The sequence below is a fragment of the Lactuca virosa genome, chromosome 2 (genome assembly GCF_052849685.1).
Source record: "Lactuca virosa cultivar CGN04683 chromosome 2, Lactuca_virosa_CGN04683_v6, whole genome shotgun sequence".
In the NCBI taxonomy this organism is placed as follows: domain Eukaryota; kingdom Viridiplantae; phylum Streptophyta; class Magnoliopsida; order Asterales; family Asteraceae; genus Lactuca; species Lactuca virosa.
The window spans coordinates 170,558,943-170,575,630 of NC_136427.1; the positions used below are offsets into that span (position 1 = coordinate 170,558,943).

General features: G+C 36.8%; 1 long non-coding RNA gene across 7 annotated transcripts; it reads right to left on the reverse strand.

The window, feature by feature from the left end:
• Window positions 1-8,472: 8,472 nt before the first annotated feature.
• Window positions 8,473-11,802, reverse strand: LOC145159720 (uncharacterized). Of its 7 annotated transcripts, none has more exons than XR_013737876.1 (7): window positions 11,049-11,802; window positions 10,038-10,108; window positions 9,477-9,577; window positions 9,336-9,387; window positions 9,180-9,222; window positions 8,791-9,087; window positions 8,473-8,698 (listed from the first exon to the last, which is right to left on the reverse strand). It is a non-coding gene; the product is annotated as an uncharacterized LOC145159720 (long non-coding RNA). The 7 variants fall into 7 exon arrangements; XR_013737880.1 differs by having other exon boundaries at window positions 9,033-9,087; window positions 11,049-11,801; XR_013737878.1 differs by having other exon boundaries at window positions 8,473-9,087; window positions 11,049-11,177; window positions 11,345-11,800.
• Between the last annotated feature and the right edge of the window lie 4,886 nt (window positions 11,803-16,688).

Below are 16,688 nucleotides of genomic sequence, written 5' to 3' on the forward strand. Positions count from 1 at the left end.
CATGAATATACACATCGGCTAACTTCTCGGCCGACGAGCTCTCCCGAATTGCCAGAAAGAGGGCACTCTTGGTCAATCGGTCCACGATGACCCAAATAGCATCAAAAACCTTTGCCGTCTTCGTCAACTTGGTGATGAATTCCATTGAAATCTGCTCCCATTTCCACATGGGGACCTCCAGAGGCTGCAGCTTGCCATGCGGCCTCTGATGGTCGGCCTTGACCATCCTACATGTCAAGCACCTCTTGACGTACCAGGCGATCTCCCTCTTCATGCACGGCCACCAATAACTCAACCTTAGATCCCGATACATCTTGGTGGCCCCCGGAATGGATTAAAAAATGAGACTTATGAGCCTCCTCCAGCATAATCTGTCTGGCCCCACCATACACAGGAACCCATACCCAACTGTAACGGGTCAACAAACCACGACTGTCTGGAACAAATCCGGTAATCTCACCCCTGATCCTCTCAATCTTCCAATTCTCCTCTCGAACTCCCTCAGTCTGAGCCTCCCTAATCAAACTCACAAGTGGATAATCCATAGATATCCTCATATATGTCACCGGAATAGAAGATCCAGCCGACTTACGGCTCATGGCATCCGCCACCACATTCGCTTTACCCGGATGGTAAAGGATCTAGCAGTCATAATCCTTGACTACGTCCATCCACATGTGCTGCCTCATGTTGAGGTTCGGCTGATCCACAATATGCCTCAAACTCTTATGATCAGTGTAGATAGTACAGGGTACCCATAAAGGTAATGTCTCCAAATCTTGAGGGCAAAAACCACCGCCCCAACTCAAGATCTTGTGTGGGATACCTCGTCTCATGCGGCTTCAGCTGCCGCGAAGCATAAGCTATCACCCGTCCTCTCTGCATGAGAACTGTCCCCAACCCGGTGATGGACGCATCACAGAAAACCACAAAATCCTCGACCCCCTTAGGGAGGGTCAAAGCTGGGGCCTCGCAAAGTCTCTGCCGAATGGTCTCAAATGCTGACTGCTACTCAGGGCCCCACCGGAAGTCCACCCCTTCCTCGTTAGACGAGTGAAGGGTACCACAATCTTGGAGAAATCCTGAATAAATCTCCGGTAGTACCCTGCCAAACCCAGAAAACTCATGATATCCGAGGGAGATTTCGGAACCTCCCACTGCATTACCGCCTTGATTTTGGCCGGATCGACTAAAATCCCATCCTGGTTAACGAGATGTCCAAGGAACTAAACCTCTCGCAACAAAACTTGCACTTCGAGAACTTAGCATAAAGTCTTTCTCGCCTCAAAACCCCCAGAAGCTCACGAAGATGCTCCTCATGCTGCTCTCTCGTCTTGGAATACACCAAGATGTCATTAGTAAACACGATAACCGAGCGATCAAGCATTGGCCTTCATACCCGATTCATCAAATCCATAAATATCGCAGGCGCATTGGTGACCCCGAATGGCATCACCACGAACTCGTAATGCCCATAACGAGCCTGAAATGCGGTCTTCTTCACATCCTCCTCTGTGAACCTGACCTGAGGGTACCAATGCCTCAGATCTATCTTGGAGAACCAAGATGCTCCGTACAACTGATCAAAGAGATCATCAATCCGCGGAAGGGGATAACGGTTCTTCACCGGTGTCTTGTTCAACTCGGTAATCAATGCATATCTGGTGTGAACCATCCTTCTTCTCGATGAATAAAATCGGTGCTCCCCACGGAGAACTGCTCGGATGGATGAACTGCTTGCCTAGTAGCTCTTGTAACTGAGATGATAGCTCCTGCATCTCAGGCGGTGCCAAACGGTATGTTACCCTAGAAATCGGTGCCGCACCCGGCACGAGGTCAAGATATTTTCACCAATGAATTGACGATTAAAACCTTTATGGTTTGTACCTTTCACAGTTTGAAATCTCATTTTTCTTTTTGAGTGATCTTTCTGAAATGCTCTCGACCTAAGACGTTTCTTCCCAAAAGATCTAGATTTTTATTTTTCTTGAGATTTCCTTTCTATCCAGCCACTTATAAAAAATCCAAACCTTACTTGTTCTTATGACTACACTGGTCAAACAAGTACTTTCAAACTTTCGAACTTATGTTGAGTTTCAGAATTTGGTTGAAGCTTAAGCCACCCATGCAGCCTACTTAAAAAAAGCCTTACATTATTTCTTAATAAATAGACGATCGTAATTCAACGGGAAACCACTCAAGCACTTCAGAGTCTCTCTTGACTAAAAAGGAATAGATCGTTGCCAGGGATCCATCTACTTTTGTGTCAATTCTATTTAACATCACAGTGTCCCACAAACATAATTGCTTTATTTCTTTTTATTTGGCACACTCTTGCATAAAATTCTTTATGATTTTTCAAAAGTCTAGGTCTAATTCCGTGGATTATTGTTATTCGGAGAATAGGTTATGGTTATTGGTGATTAATTCCGAATGAGCAGAATTGAAACCAGAGTTTATTGGGGATAAGATTTCAATCAGGTCAATTTTTCAAATCCCTGACATCACCCGTGTCAGTTACAATGTCGCCTGACACTTACAGTTGTCATGTTATCCCAGGCTACTTTCACGGGATATGGAACCATCAAGGCGTAGTTTTCTCTCACCTATTATGACATATATAAGGATTTTGGTGATTGATTTATTCTCACAGCTCACAAATTATCTCAAGGAATAACCCTTTTCTCTCTCTACTAACTGTTCATCTTCTTCATCTCCGCATCAATGGTTGCTTCATAGGACACAACCCCGTTTGCTGATCAATCCACTTCAATCGTTATGTTGAATGTCAATCCAAGCCAAAATCTAACTCTTGATCTTGACTCCTCACGCTACTCTAAAGTTATTCGACCGATGATTGAGTGCCTGAAATTATCGCCACTGGTTCAAGCATTGACCATGGCAGAATCTGTTCCCTTGGCTCATCTTTCCCAGGCATATTCTTCTGCCTTCTATAATCAACAAGATGGTATTATCCACTTTGAAGTGGCTACCCACAAATCTTTGATTTCAAAAGCACGATTTTTGCAGATTATTAGGGTTTACTTCGACTGAAGGGCTTGTGGATCCAGACTCCATTTCCGCTACTGATCTTATCGAAATGTTCTTCCATATGGGATATATTAGGGATATCTCTCTCTTATCCAAGTTCAGGAAGCCCAATATTCTTCCAATCTGGAATGGGTTATTCACCCCTTGAGTCAAGAGCAACAGGTTTCCGGGTCTGATAGTGCAAGCAAGCTATTTTGTACTTTGATATATGGTCTTTACACTGGTGTTAATTTGGATTACGGTTATTCTATGGACTCAACTCATTCAGATCACTGTTTCCGCTTCTCTCCATTCAGAGATCTTTTGCGCTCGCTTCTGGTCTGTCATCGTTAAATGAGTCCTTACCTACTTCCAGGTTCAGTTGGAGGATGATGTTGTTATGGTTGTTATTCCTTTTCTTCAAACATCATATTTTGTGATTTCAGATCCTACCAAGTTTAGCTTTGTCGGTTCTATTCCGAATGTGATGTTGGATAGAGTTCCTTCAGACAATGCCATTGTCAACGAATATCGCAAGCGAACTGTTTCTCATGCTCGCGTTATGCCAGAAGAATTACGAAAGGTAATTGATGAAGCAAACAAACCAAAAAGGGGTGCTAAGAAAAAGGGCAAAGCTAGTCCTTCTGAGGTAGTCAAGACTCCTAAAAAGAAAGTTAAGAAAGCTGCTCGGAAACCGAGGCCACCATCTCTAGTGGTTCATGAGGCTTCGGAGTCGAGAACCCAATCGGATATTCGTGAGGGGGATCAAGTTCAGAATGAAATCGATGATATAGAAGCCACTTCGGAACCACCTACTACAACTACTATTCTGAAGGTATCTACTCCTCATACTTCTTCTACCCTGTCTCTAATTTCTTTCAGATGAATACTCCTCCATACCCTCCCATAACCACTTCAACACCAATCACTACCACTATCCCTATCACCATTGCTCCACTACCAAAGATTTATGGGGGTGTTTCTTTACCACATATTTTTGTTCCTCTATCAACCTCATTCTTTACAGATTCAACAACCACCACCACAACCTCTGTTGGTACTCCGATATCTACTGTCAACGTATCTGATATGGGGGCATATGTTGATTTTGGTATTACTAAGGGTCCAAGCACTTCTACAGCTTCACCTTTTAGGGATGACGATCCATATGTCATTTTTGGTGATGATCAGGAAGCATTTCGGTATTTTACTTTTAGCCCCTTTTTTGTCCATCAATCCAGTGAAGATGATGAAGCCCCAATGACCCAGAGGTAGTTTAAACAACTCAGTGCCAAGTTGGATTCTATTTTGGAATCGTCAGTTACTTCTTCCAATTATGAGTTCATGTTGAAGTCACACAGAACAACAGTTGAGATGCTCACCAAAGAGAATGCTACAGATCTTGCTAAAGCTACAAAGACTATTAAAGCATCAGAGTCAACCCTTTCCAAAACGACCGCAAAAGTCGAAAAACTATATGCTGAGGTTACAAAGTTCGTGGATGATTTCTAAAGTTCTTTTGATGCGAACGCTGAAGCAGTTAACTCGGTAATTGCCAATTTTGGTTCCATTCTACAAACCGAGAAGGAAGCACTCTCTCATGTTCGTGTTGAAATTAAAGCTGACAATACCGAATTGAATGCGTCCAGTGTGTCCAAGATTGAACTACTCTAAAAGAATCTGCAGAAAACAATCTCATGGACAAACTAGCTCAAAAGACAAAAAAAGCTAAGGTCCTTTCAGTGAAATTGACTTATGCCAACAAGCATTTGGATGATATGGAGTATGAGAAAGCTGTTCTGAAGAGTTGTGTTTCGAAGGTTAACCAGTATCTGTAAAATATTATTGAGCTCGTGATTCACTACTCACGGTCTTGGTATGTCAACATCTTGCAGACAAGCTCAAGCCATTCTTCGCTATGCTGAACAAAATTTAAGGTGTTTTGGAACGTGTAGTTCTTCCGAAACAAGGGGAGATAATAAAGAACAACCTAAGAAAAAGACTGGTGAACCTTCTAAGGAAATGAACAAAAACTGAATCTGAATTCCAAGGATCAGAATGATAATGAAGCTTCTGAATCCAAAGGTAAAGAGAAAGTTATGTTTGATGATGATGAAGAAGAAGAAGAAGAGCTCTCTGAAGGTGAAAAACTTGTCAGAAAAAAACGAGAAAAGGAGCTTGATGATATTATGGATCTTCGAAAAGAGTTAGAAGAAAACGAGGCTGAAGTTAGAGTTGCAAAAGTCACTCAAGAAACTCAGATATTGCTATTTCCTTTGTGGTCATTAAAAAGAATTCAAAAGGAGGTTGTTGAAGATCCGATCATCCGCTGGTTAGAGCCTTCGGTATCACTTGAATTGGATAACACTGCTGATTCTCAACTCGAATTTCCAATCACTCCTAGGGCTTTTCTATTTTGGTGATTTGAAAAGATTGAGAAGGCACCACTCTCGGATTATGATGTGAATAATAAGCTATTCACTTTCTATCTCAAGTATGGAAAGCCTCAATATCAATCTTGGAGTTTGTAGAAGATTGTTGTTGTGAAGGTATATGCTCCTGTTGCGACTGAACATTTCATAAATGTCAAATTCAAAGGGTTCCGAGGAACAAAACATGTTGAAGATCATTTTTCACTTGCTAATTTGCCATGCATGAATCTACGTGATTGGATTTGTTTGTTTCTGATCTTGTTAAAGGATGAACAAAAGTACGAGCCTATCTGAGCTCATCTAAAGATGATGCTTGTGTGTTACATCCATGAGTTCGCAAAGATGGACGTGGAAATTGCAATGGTTCTGAACAAGAAGCCAACTTCGAATCCTAAAGGGGAATCAAAGAATCTCAGCAAGATGAAGCTAGGCAAGATCCAAAAGGAAAATTGGAGTGTGTTATATCAAAGGAGGACTGATCAAAAGGTTCAGAAGTGTATGTTTTTCTTGCTAGACAAACACTTGCACTCTACTTCATCTCTGACTTACATCATGGGACTGACTGAAGCTGTCAAAACAAACAATGCCGCTGATCAGAAATGCTTTTCCGTTATGATCAGGTGGTACATTGCAGTTAGAAACACCATTCTGAATTTGATGCCAAAGCTATTCAAGGTGCAGAGAAGACAACATCAATAGAAGAATCTCCTTTCTTTATTTGACACAAAGGGGGAGATTGTTGGGCTTATAATGTTGTGTCAAATTGTGTATAGTATAGGCTTATTTTTTTATCAAGATGGTCCTGTCCATTCTCATGTTTAGTTCGTAACCGTCTAGACAATATATTGCATGCATGTATCATTTAGGGTTTATCAATTGTATATCCATACCTAGCTCTTACAGAGAAGTTCACATTGAACTCTTCTAGAGCTTTGTTAATCCAAGCATTTGGCACATCTTTCATCATTGTTTGTGTTATTTAACTCACATTACTATTACAGAATCTATCGATCTTTATATTATTTTTTCAACAGCGATGATGACGTTGTTAGGTATTTGGTAGATGATGGTGGTCTGACTTCGTCGTAGTTGAGAGAGGAAAAGAGATGAGAGAATCTGGTTTGGTGTTATTAGGTGAGATTTGAGCGAAGAAGAAGGTAGATGAATAAGCCTACAGATTCAACAGAAGGACGAAGGGATTTTGGGTGGGACCCATACATATTAAACAATTTCTTTTAATCAGTTAAAAAAATAAAAAAAAAATAAAATAATAAGTAAGGGTATATTGGTCATTTTAAGTCCATCAGGGACCAACAATGCAATAAAATTAAACCATAGGGACGGTCCGAGTTAGAAAAAAAAAGTTAGGGACCAAATGCGCAAATTACACCAAACCATAGGGACCATTCATGTAATTTACTCTAAATAATTATAATTAATAGTAACTAATAGAAAAGAAAAATTATTAAAATACTTGATTATAAATTGATGATAAATGAATGATAATAATTAATAGTAACTAATAGAAAAGAGAAATTATTAAAAGACTTGATGACAAACTAGAAAGGTTACCCCCACTACGCGGGGGCCAGAAGCTTTCAATGTTGTTTCCGAATTGATAAATATGACAGACATAGAAAGTGCAAGGATGAAAAGTCCGGGATTTGCCCCGGACAAAAAATGTAAAAGTTTTGACTGCAAGGACCAGAAGTGTGAAAATGGCTAAAGAATTAAAGGGGTAGGAATTAGCAATTTTTTAGAAAATGGATCAAAGTTGTCAACCCGTTAAAGTTTTGTGGCCAAACTTTAAATATTAAAAGGTTCCAAAAAAGTGTAAAAATATTGATTGCAAGGACCAAAAGTGTCAAAATGGGTAAAGAATAATAAGCAAAGTTGTCAAAAAAACATCCAAATTTAGTATTCCTAACTTCCAACAATAATACAGGGACCAATTCTGCCAAAAAAATGGGAAGTTGAATGGAACACAAACAAAAGAACATGAATAAATTAATTAAAGAAGTACAGGGACCGGATATATAAATCAAGGGACCAAACCTGGACAAAGTATGTCAACTTCATTATTGTTTTCTTCCATAACTTTAATATATATATATATATATATATATATATATATATATATATATATATATAATAATGAATGATAGGAAATATGTCAAAATTTTAGGGTGTCAAAGAAGGGAGCCGTTGAATAAAGGACTCACTATTACACTACTAGAAAACTGGGTGAATTCCTATGGAAAATAGTGACGGAATTTTATCATCGGAAATTAGTGACAGAATTCCACCGGTATTATGACAAAAATATGAACCCTAATTTTAGTGATGGGATACTGACACAATAGCGACGGAAATAATTTCTATTGGAAATCCGTCAGTAAATACCGACGGATTGTAAAAGTAATTTTAGACTTAGGATATCCGTTGGTAATCACCAACGGATTTCCGACGTAAATGCTTTTCTAGTAAGTAAATAAACTTTCTTTGTTGGTAATATTCTAAAAATAATTGAATTATTATTATTAGAATTAGTAATTAAATAATTTTTTATTTTTATAATTAAAATAGAATTAGTAATTAAATAATTCTTTATTTTTATAATTAAAATAGTATATATATTTACCAAATAATTCAGCTTTCTAATTATTATACTATAAGTACTTTTGTTATTACTTATAATTAATAAGAAAATAATGAATTACCAACATAATGTTATTTTAAAAAAAAATTATTTTTTTAATTAGTATTATTATAAAAATTACTCAATTATTATTATTAATATTAATAATTAAATACCTAATAGCTTTTATAATTAAAATATTATAATTATTAACCAAATAATTCAACTCATCTAATTATTATACTATTAGTATTATTAATCAATAAACACAATCACAAACAAAAGACTTTTATAAAATAAATCAATCTTTTTATTAGTATTATTATAAAAAGAGTTTATTTACTATTATTAAAATTAGTAGTTAACTTAATATTTACTTTTTTAATTAAAATATTCTTGTTATTATTATTAACTAGTGTAGGTGCCCATGCTTTGCATGGGTTAGATGTGAATTACATAGCAAAAGCATAAAATGCAATTTTAATACAAAAAAATAAAAATAAAATACTCGAATAAAGTAAAATCTCTTATATTCATCCGTCGTCTGCGATGACTTTTAGGATCTGTTGGTATATTTTAACGGGTCTGCACCAATTTTCTGCAATAAAAAGAAATTAATATGATGATATTAGTTTAGTAATATAAAAAAAGGACCACTTAAACCATGGGATAAACAGAAAGCATTTTTACCATTTAGGTTAGTTTCGGTCATAATGAAGACGATGAGGCCTGAGGGCATTTTCGTCATTTTGCACAGATGGGAGATCGAAAGATTTAAAAAAGAAAGTGCTACATGTATTTCTTTTCATAATACAATGTTTTTAGCTACAATCTATAAACTCTTGCAAGTCATTAAAATCAATTTTAAGTTTTTAACATTTTCTTTCATATAAATGTATGATCCTAGATAAAATAAAAATTGAAAGGATTACCTATAAGGCGATACTTCCTTAAAATTTAGTAGATGTGACAGCATCCCAACCACACCTACTAAGATTAATATATGAATGCATGAGAACAATTGAAAATAAATAAATAAACTTATTAATTTCTTATAAAAAAAAGAGATAATATCATACTGGTGCTTTGTGGGTTCTTGAGACTTGGGCTCAATAAGGGTTCCTAAAGCAAAAGAGAAACAAAAACTAACATACATATAAATAACTATAGTTATTATAATTTCTTTCTTTTTTATAGTTTTTTAACAATAAATCTTTTGTATTTATAATAATTACCAATGAATCCAATCTTCTTTTTATAGGCTAATGCAGCTTCAAAAAACCATGTCTGCAAATAAAATATAATTATATCTATTTTTTAACTATTATTAAATAGTTATTGGATTGTTTTTTATTTTTTTTTTATGAAAAATTTACCATATGGTCAAGCCTTCTCTCCATATCAGCACTGATAAGAGTTTGATAACCCTCACGACCACCCCAAAAGACATAATTTTCACCCCTAAATAATGTGTAACCTGTGTAAATGGTAAAAGTTCATATCACCGGGCCAAATTGTCTTTTTTTGTTCAATAAAGTAAGTGTACTAAGTAGTAAGTACCATTTATAGCATTAATGTAAGTACAACATTATAAATTGATAATAATAAAAGTAATAAAAGATGAATGCCATCCAAGCACGGGGGCTGGCCTTACAACGATTAGATCAAAATGAGATATTGCTACAATGGATTAATCATTAGCCAATAATTGAAATATTTTTCAGTTTTTGGTCCCTAGTAGTTTGAAATAAGGACCAAAATCGGTTGTTTGAACAAAATTTAATATCTTCTCATACTGTCTGAAATATTGAATATTTTACATAGTAATCATTTTTTTTGTAGTAAATATTAATAAAATCATAGTTGATTTTAAAAATTATATTTTTTTTTCTACCTGTCCACCACTAACAACAGATCCATGCTTACATCCTTCTTACCATGAGTTGAGAAGTGGTGCTACAGATCCGTGCATTTGTCCAGAAGCAAGCAAAGAGAGTCCACTCAATAGCTATTTCAATATAAAAGAAAAAAGTTATTATAAAATGCAATATATAAAAGAAAAGGACATAAAATTGGAATGTTAATCAATTATTCAGGATAGGAGTACCTTACCATTTTGAGCTACTGCAGCCAAAATTAACAAATCAAAATCAATACAAAATATATTTCATACTCTCATCCTTAATGTATATGTATTAGTTGATATATTATTGAAGTTTACTTCTCATAAAGTTCATCATGCACCAAATTCAATAACTTTTCCGATTGCAACTGCTTTTATGCATGTTGGAGTTAACAATCATAAAAGGACATGAACACTCTTCTGTGATATGTGTGTAGGCCGAGATTTTTGTTAACATAGGAACATACACATTTTTTATTAACTTAGACACTAATTACATAAATCTTATACATATATATATATATATATATATATATATATATATATAGGCAACCTCCAACCATCACAACCCTTCAAGATGACAATTAATTCTAACCGCTATAACTACCTTTAACCACCATATAAGTGACTTATATAACTACTAACTGATAACAAAATTTAACAGTCATAACCAACCATATTAAATGTCAAGATTACCCTTCAATATTACAAAGAACAAATCATCATTTTAACCAATAGTTGCTGGTGCTCTAGTCCAATCCAAAAGATAAGGGTGTTTTGGTACAAGAAATCCAATTAACGCATAATAAAAAGAAGCTAATTTTCAGATTACAATACGGTGGAAGATGTGAACAGAATCGAATTTCGTTATTAGTCATGATATTTACTTAACTATGTTATTAGCTCAAATAAAAGCATATGAAAACATATTTTTTTTAATTATCATCCAAATGAACTAACCGGGGTGATTTCGAACATAGAACATAATGAAATTGTATAAATCATAAAAACTATAAGATTAATGAAACAAATGTTCAAAGTTTACCTCTTTTGTCCAAAGACAGGTTTCCATCTGCTTATGTTTAAGACATGTGTTGAAAAACCCCAAATTAAGCCTTCAACACCCAAAATCAAATCCAATACCGACTCTTCTGGTAGGGTTGGTCTTGGTCGACTCCAAAATCAAGAACATAGAAGCAAGTAGGGGTAAGATAACGAAAATAAAAAATTAGGGTTCATATAGGCTGTGGTTATACCCAAATCGGATTGTGCCTTCGTGTTCATTGCAAATTGGAGAATACGACCCTGTGGACAGAGGAGAAAATAGAACTGTAACAATACCTTAGTTCAAACTGTTAGTAGGAGCAAAGAGACAACGCAGAGCGTATTTGTGGAAGCCGAACTCAACAACTCGAAAACACTTGAGGTAAAGTCGACGGTAACGGTGAGAGAGAACAATGGAGAGTCGGATACACCGAGGAATCAACACGCCGTCATTGACGATGGAGCGTCTCTTTGGTTAAAGCAGATTACGCAGCAAATGAGAGATTGAAAAGCGAGACAAATCGTGTTCTGTCTCTTCTGCGTTTGTATCTTCGGCAGTCCTTTCCTACGACCGCTACCTTTTCCGGTGGGCACGCTCTCATTTTTTCCGTCGAGGCCATGTCGATCGATCGAGCTCTAAAGAAAGATGAAAAGGGATTTGAGAGAATATTGGTTATCGAGGTACTTGAGGCGGTGGTTCGACGGAGGATTAAGACCCTGTTCCCGAGTTCAAGTAGAGAAAGGAAAAAGAAATGGGTGGAAAAAGAAATGGGTGGAAATGATAAAGAAAATAAATGAAATTGGTGTTCCGAGTTTGATTAAAGGAGGGAATTAGAAGGAAGTGAAGGGAAATGGGATAATTACTTTCCCTCCTAATTTTCCTTCCAATTTGAGAGGATTTGGAAAGAAAGAACAAAATGATTTATTTTCATTCCGCTTCTCTCCAACTCAGGAACACAAAAGAAAATTTTGTTTTCCTTTCCGTTCTCTTCTTTTCTCTCGTGACTTTTTTTTCTCTTCTCTTCTTTTCTTTCGTTAAACCAGGGAACGAGGCGTAAAGTAACTGGTCGATGGGGAAGATATTTTAAGCAAAAGCAGTAAAAAAAATAATAAATAAAAAAAAACGAACACAGATAACAGTAAAAAAGGTGTAAATTCTTTTTACCACATACACTGTTCATAAGAACATTGTGCTTTAATTAGTATATAAATTACTATTTATCATAACTATTGGCATTAATAAATAATAATAATAATAACTAGAAAGGTTACCCCCGCTACGCGGGGGCCAGAAGCTTTCAATATTGTTTCCGAATCGATAAATATGACAGACGTAGAAAGTGCAATGATGACATGCCCGGGCTTTGCCCCGGACCGTTTTGTTCATGTTTTTATGAAAAAAATGTAAAAGTTTTGACTACAAGGACCAGAAGTGTCAAAATGGCTAAAGAATTAAAGCGGTAGGAATTAGCAAGTTTTTAGAAAATGGATCAAAGTTGTCGAACCGTTCAAGTTTTGTGGCCAAACTTTAAATATTAAAAGGTTCCTAAATAGAAAAGGGATCAAAGTTGTCAAACCGTTAAAGTTTTGTGGCCAAACTTTAAATATTAAAAGGTTCCTATAAAATGTAAAAATATCGATTACAAGGACCAAAAGTGTCAAAATGGCTAAAAAATGAGGACCAAAGTTGCCAAAGTAGAGGGACCAATTCTGCCAAAAATATGAAAAAAATGTAAAAGTTTTGACTGCAAGGACCAGAAGTGTCAAAATGGCTAAAGAATTAAAGCGGTAGGAATTAGCAAGTTTTTAGAAAATGGATCAAAGTTGTCGAACCGTTAAAGTTTTGTGGCCAAACTTTAAATATTAAAAGGTTCCTAAATAGAAAAGGGATCAAAGTTGTCAAACCGTTAAAGTTTTGTGGCCAAACTTTTAAATATTAAAAGGTTCCTAAAAAATGTAAAAATATCGATTATAAGGATCAAAAGTGTCAAAATGGCTAAAAAATGAGGACCAAAGTTGTCAAACCGTTAAAGTTTTGTGGCCAAACTTTAAATATTAAAAGGTTTCTAAATAGAAAAGGAATCAAAGTTGTCAAACCGTTAAAGTTTTGTGGCCAAACTTTAAATATTAAAAGGTTCCTAAAAAATGTAAAAATATCGATTACAAGGACCAAAAGTATCAAAATGGCTAAAAAATGAGGACCAAAGTTGTCAAACCGTTAAAGTTTTGTGGCCAAACTTTAAATATTAAAAGGTTCCTAAATAGAAAAGGGATCAAAGTTGTCAAACCGTTAAAGTTTTGTGGCCAAACTTTAAATATTAAAAGGTTCCTAAAAAATGTAAAAATATCGATTACAAGGACCAAAAGTGTCAAAATGGCTAAAAAATGAGGACCAAAGTTGCCAAAGTAGAGGGACCAATTCTGCCAAAAAAACAACATAAAGTCCAGGGACTAAAATAGACAAAAATTATGGAAGTTCACTATTCATAAGAAACAATTTCCATAATATATATATATATATATATATATAAAATAATAATAATAATAATAATTAATAATAATAATAATAATAATAATAAGTAATTACAATTGTCTATAACTTGTTAATGTGTATTAATTGATGTATAATAAATGCGTGAGAAAAATAAAGCGAAAAAATTGACGTGTTGTGCTTAAAAACTAGAAAATTATAATTGAAATGTTGATTCCGATGGTGCACACAGGTGTACATATGTGTAAATTAGCGATAAATTGTTAAACATATAATATATGTCTGAGAAAAAAAAGTGGAAAAAGCGAGGTATGGTGTTCGAAAACTTGAAAGTTAAAACTATTCCATCGGAAATCTGTCGGTAATTAGCAACGGATTATGACAATCCGTCGCTAATCCGTTGGTAATTACCAACGGATTTCCAACGGAACAATTATAACTTTCAAGTTTTCGATTACTATACATCATTTTTTCCGCTTTATTTTTCTCACAACTATATAGTAGATCAATTACCATATATTTACCAAATTATAGGTAATATATACATACGTACACCCATGTACATTATCGGAATCGACATTTCAATTAGGATTTTCAAGCTTTAGAGCACAACACGTCGATTTTTCCGCTTATTGTAACATTCCGTTTGAAATTAAATAAAATAAGTAAATAAATAATAAACCCTAAAACCCCGAGACGTGTTTTTTTATATTGTATTTTAGCCCTAAGTCGTATTAATTAGTGGGGTGTATGCATCGAGGTGTTAAAAGTTATATTTGTGAATATTGAGGGTTAAGTTGTAACTTTTGGACTTGAATTGTGATAAATTCTGAAGGTTGAGGGCTGTTTTGTAAATTATGGATTTAAGTTGAAAAGAATTAAGAGGGAGGGACTAGAAGTGTAATTATGGGTTAAGTCTGCAAATGGACGGGCATAAACCCGTCACTCCTCTCATTCAAACCCTAACCCTACTTCACTTCTTCAGCCACCACCTTATCACCCATTATTCTCCAGCCGTCGCCCCTCCATTGTTGAAATCGGAAGCCGTCGCTGCACCGCTGCCGACGAAGACAAAAACCGCCGAAGAACATGTCGTGGCTACCGCTGCTGTCATTCTTGGTCACGCAACGCCTTTTCCCTCCGATTCGCCATCTGCCACGCCACTGTCATCACTGATCGATAGCTTTGCCGTCGCTGGTGCCGTCTGTTGGCACCGCCGCTACCGCTGTTTTGTTATACCGCTCCATTCACCATCCCTCCTCCTTCGCCCTCCTCCAAGATTGAAGTGCAGCTGCGTGGTGGTGTTTTCGCTCGTGTGTGTGTTTTTCAGTGCATTTGGCATGTGTTGTTGGCCAAAAAACAAGAGGACCACCATGGTGGCTGCCGCTATTTCTACTTTTTTGCCATCATCAGCCACCGTGTGTGGGTAGCTGTGTGTATGTATATTGGTGTGTGTGTGTGCGTGTTTTTAATGAGGGCATGTTGTATGGACATTTTTGGCCGAAAAACCAAAGAAAAACCCACCACCACCACCGTGAGGTGGTGACTGTCACCTTACTGCCGCCACCAGCCGTCGTGTTGGGTGGTTGTGTGCATGTATTAATGTGTGTATGTGCTTTTCTGCATAAAATAATGTATTGGGTGCTTGTTGCTGGATTTTGACTCGGAAACCACCACCACCGCCACGAGGTGGTGGCTGTCATCGTGAGCCACCGTCGACCACCACTACCGGAGGTGGCAGTGGGTGGTGCCCGGCCTAGTAAACTCTAATCAACCTAAAAACTTAACCTTGGACGTAGTTAGCATGTTCTTGGTTTGGAAACCCTAATTAGGGTTTAAAAAACCCTAATCTTTGAGACTTTGGTTTGGGATTTGCCGGGACCTGCGTTTTGGACCGCTAGATTGGAATTATGAATTATGCTCGACCATATTGTATGATTGGTCTATTAGAGTGATGGACTTAATGGATTAAGTCCTTAATGGGTTAAGTGTTCTTACATAACCCTAATTGTCATTTTATGTGAAAACCATAATCGTGTTTGGGCTTCGAGTTGGGCCTTTCTTTTGGGCTTAGGTGTTTGGGTTCTTGATGGGCCATCTGAGAACAAGTGTATGGACTAGGAAAATTGGATGGGATTTAGGGTAAAGCCCATGAAAGGGGTTTGGGCCTAATTGGGAAAATTGGGCCATAATTGGGCCTTGGTTGGTTATTTGACTTTTTGGCGTTTCAGGTTATGAATCAGGTCTTGGTCTTGGGCCAAGCTGGATTAAGGGTAAAATGGTCTTTTTACCCTATGTGTGAATTTATGGTTATGGTATGGAACCCAGTTGGTAATTGGATGTTGTTTTGATATTGACAGGTCGAGAATCTGTCAGCTAGCAGCCTGGGATCGTCTGTGTGTTTCGGCAGTGCGAGGTGACCTCACTAGGTTTAATGGGTCGAAGGCACCAATTCCAGCCTATGATTTATATGTTAGAATGCTAGATGTCTGCGTGACTCTTTCTTGTGTTGTGTGATGGTATGCTTACCGAAAAGGCCCGATGCCAGGCAGGGCCTGATGAGTAGATTGTATACTAGTTATTAGTCTGATATTATGCTTACCGAGTGAGGCCCGATTGTATACTAGTTATTAGTCTGATATTATGCTTACCGAGTATGCTATAGTCTTTGTGATTATTGCATGTGTTAGTATGGTTATCTATTTATATGATTACATGGTTATATGGTTATGTATGTGTACCGGGCGGAGCTCGATGCTGGGCGAGGCCCGATGACTTCAACATATGCTAGTGTTTATGATCATTTTATGTGTTAGCATGATTATGTGATATATTATATGTGTATAGCGGGTGAGGCACTGTGACAGGCGAGGCCTGAGAATAACAGATTTGTAGTCTGAGCGGGGCTCGATGACGGGTGGGGCTCGATGACCGGCGGGGCCCAAGGACGAGTGGGATTTGAGACCGGGCGAGGCCTGATGGTGGGGTGGAGCCCAGTATGTGATTTTTGTGTGTGGTATGTGTTATCATGGGGAACTCACTAAGCTTTGTGCTTACGGTTTCCAGTTTATGTTTCAGGTACTTCGGTTTTCAAATGGAAGGGCTCGGGTTAACTGCAGGGCACACACTATATATTTCCTCATTTTGTGA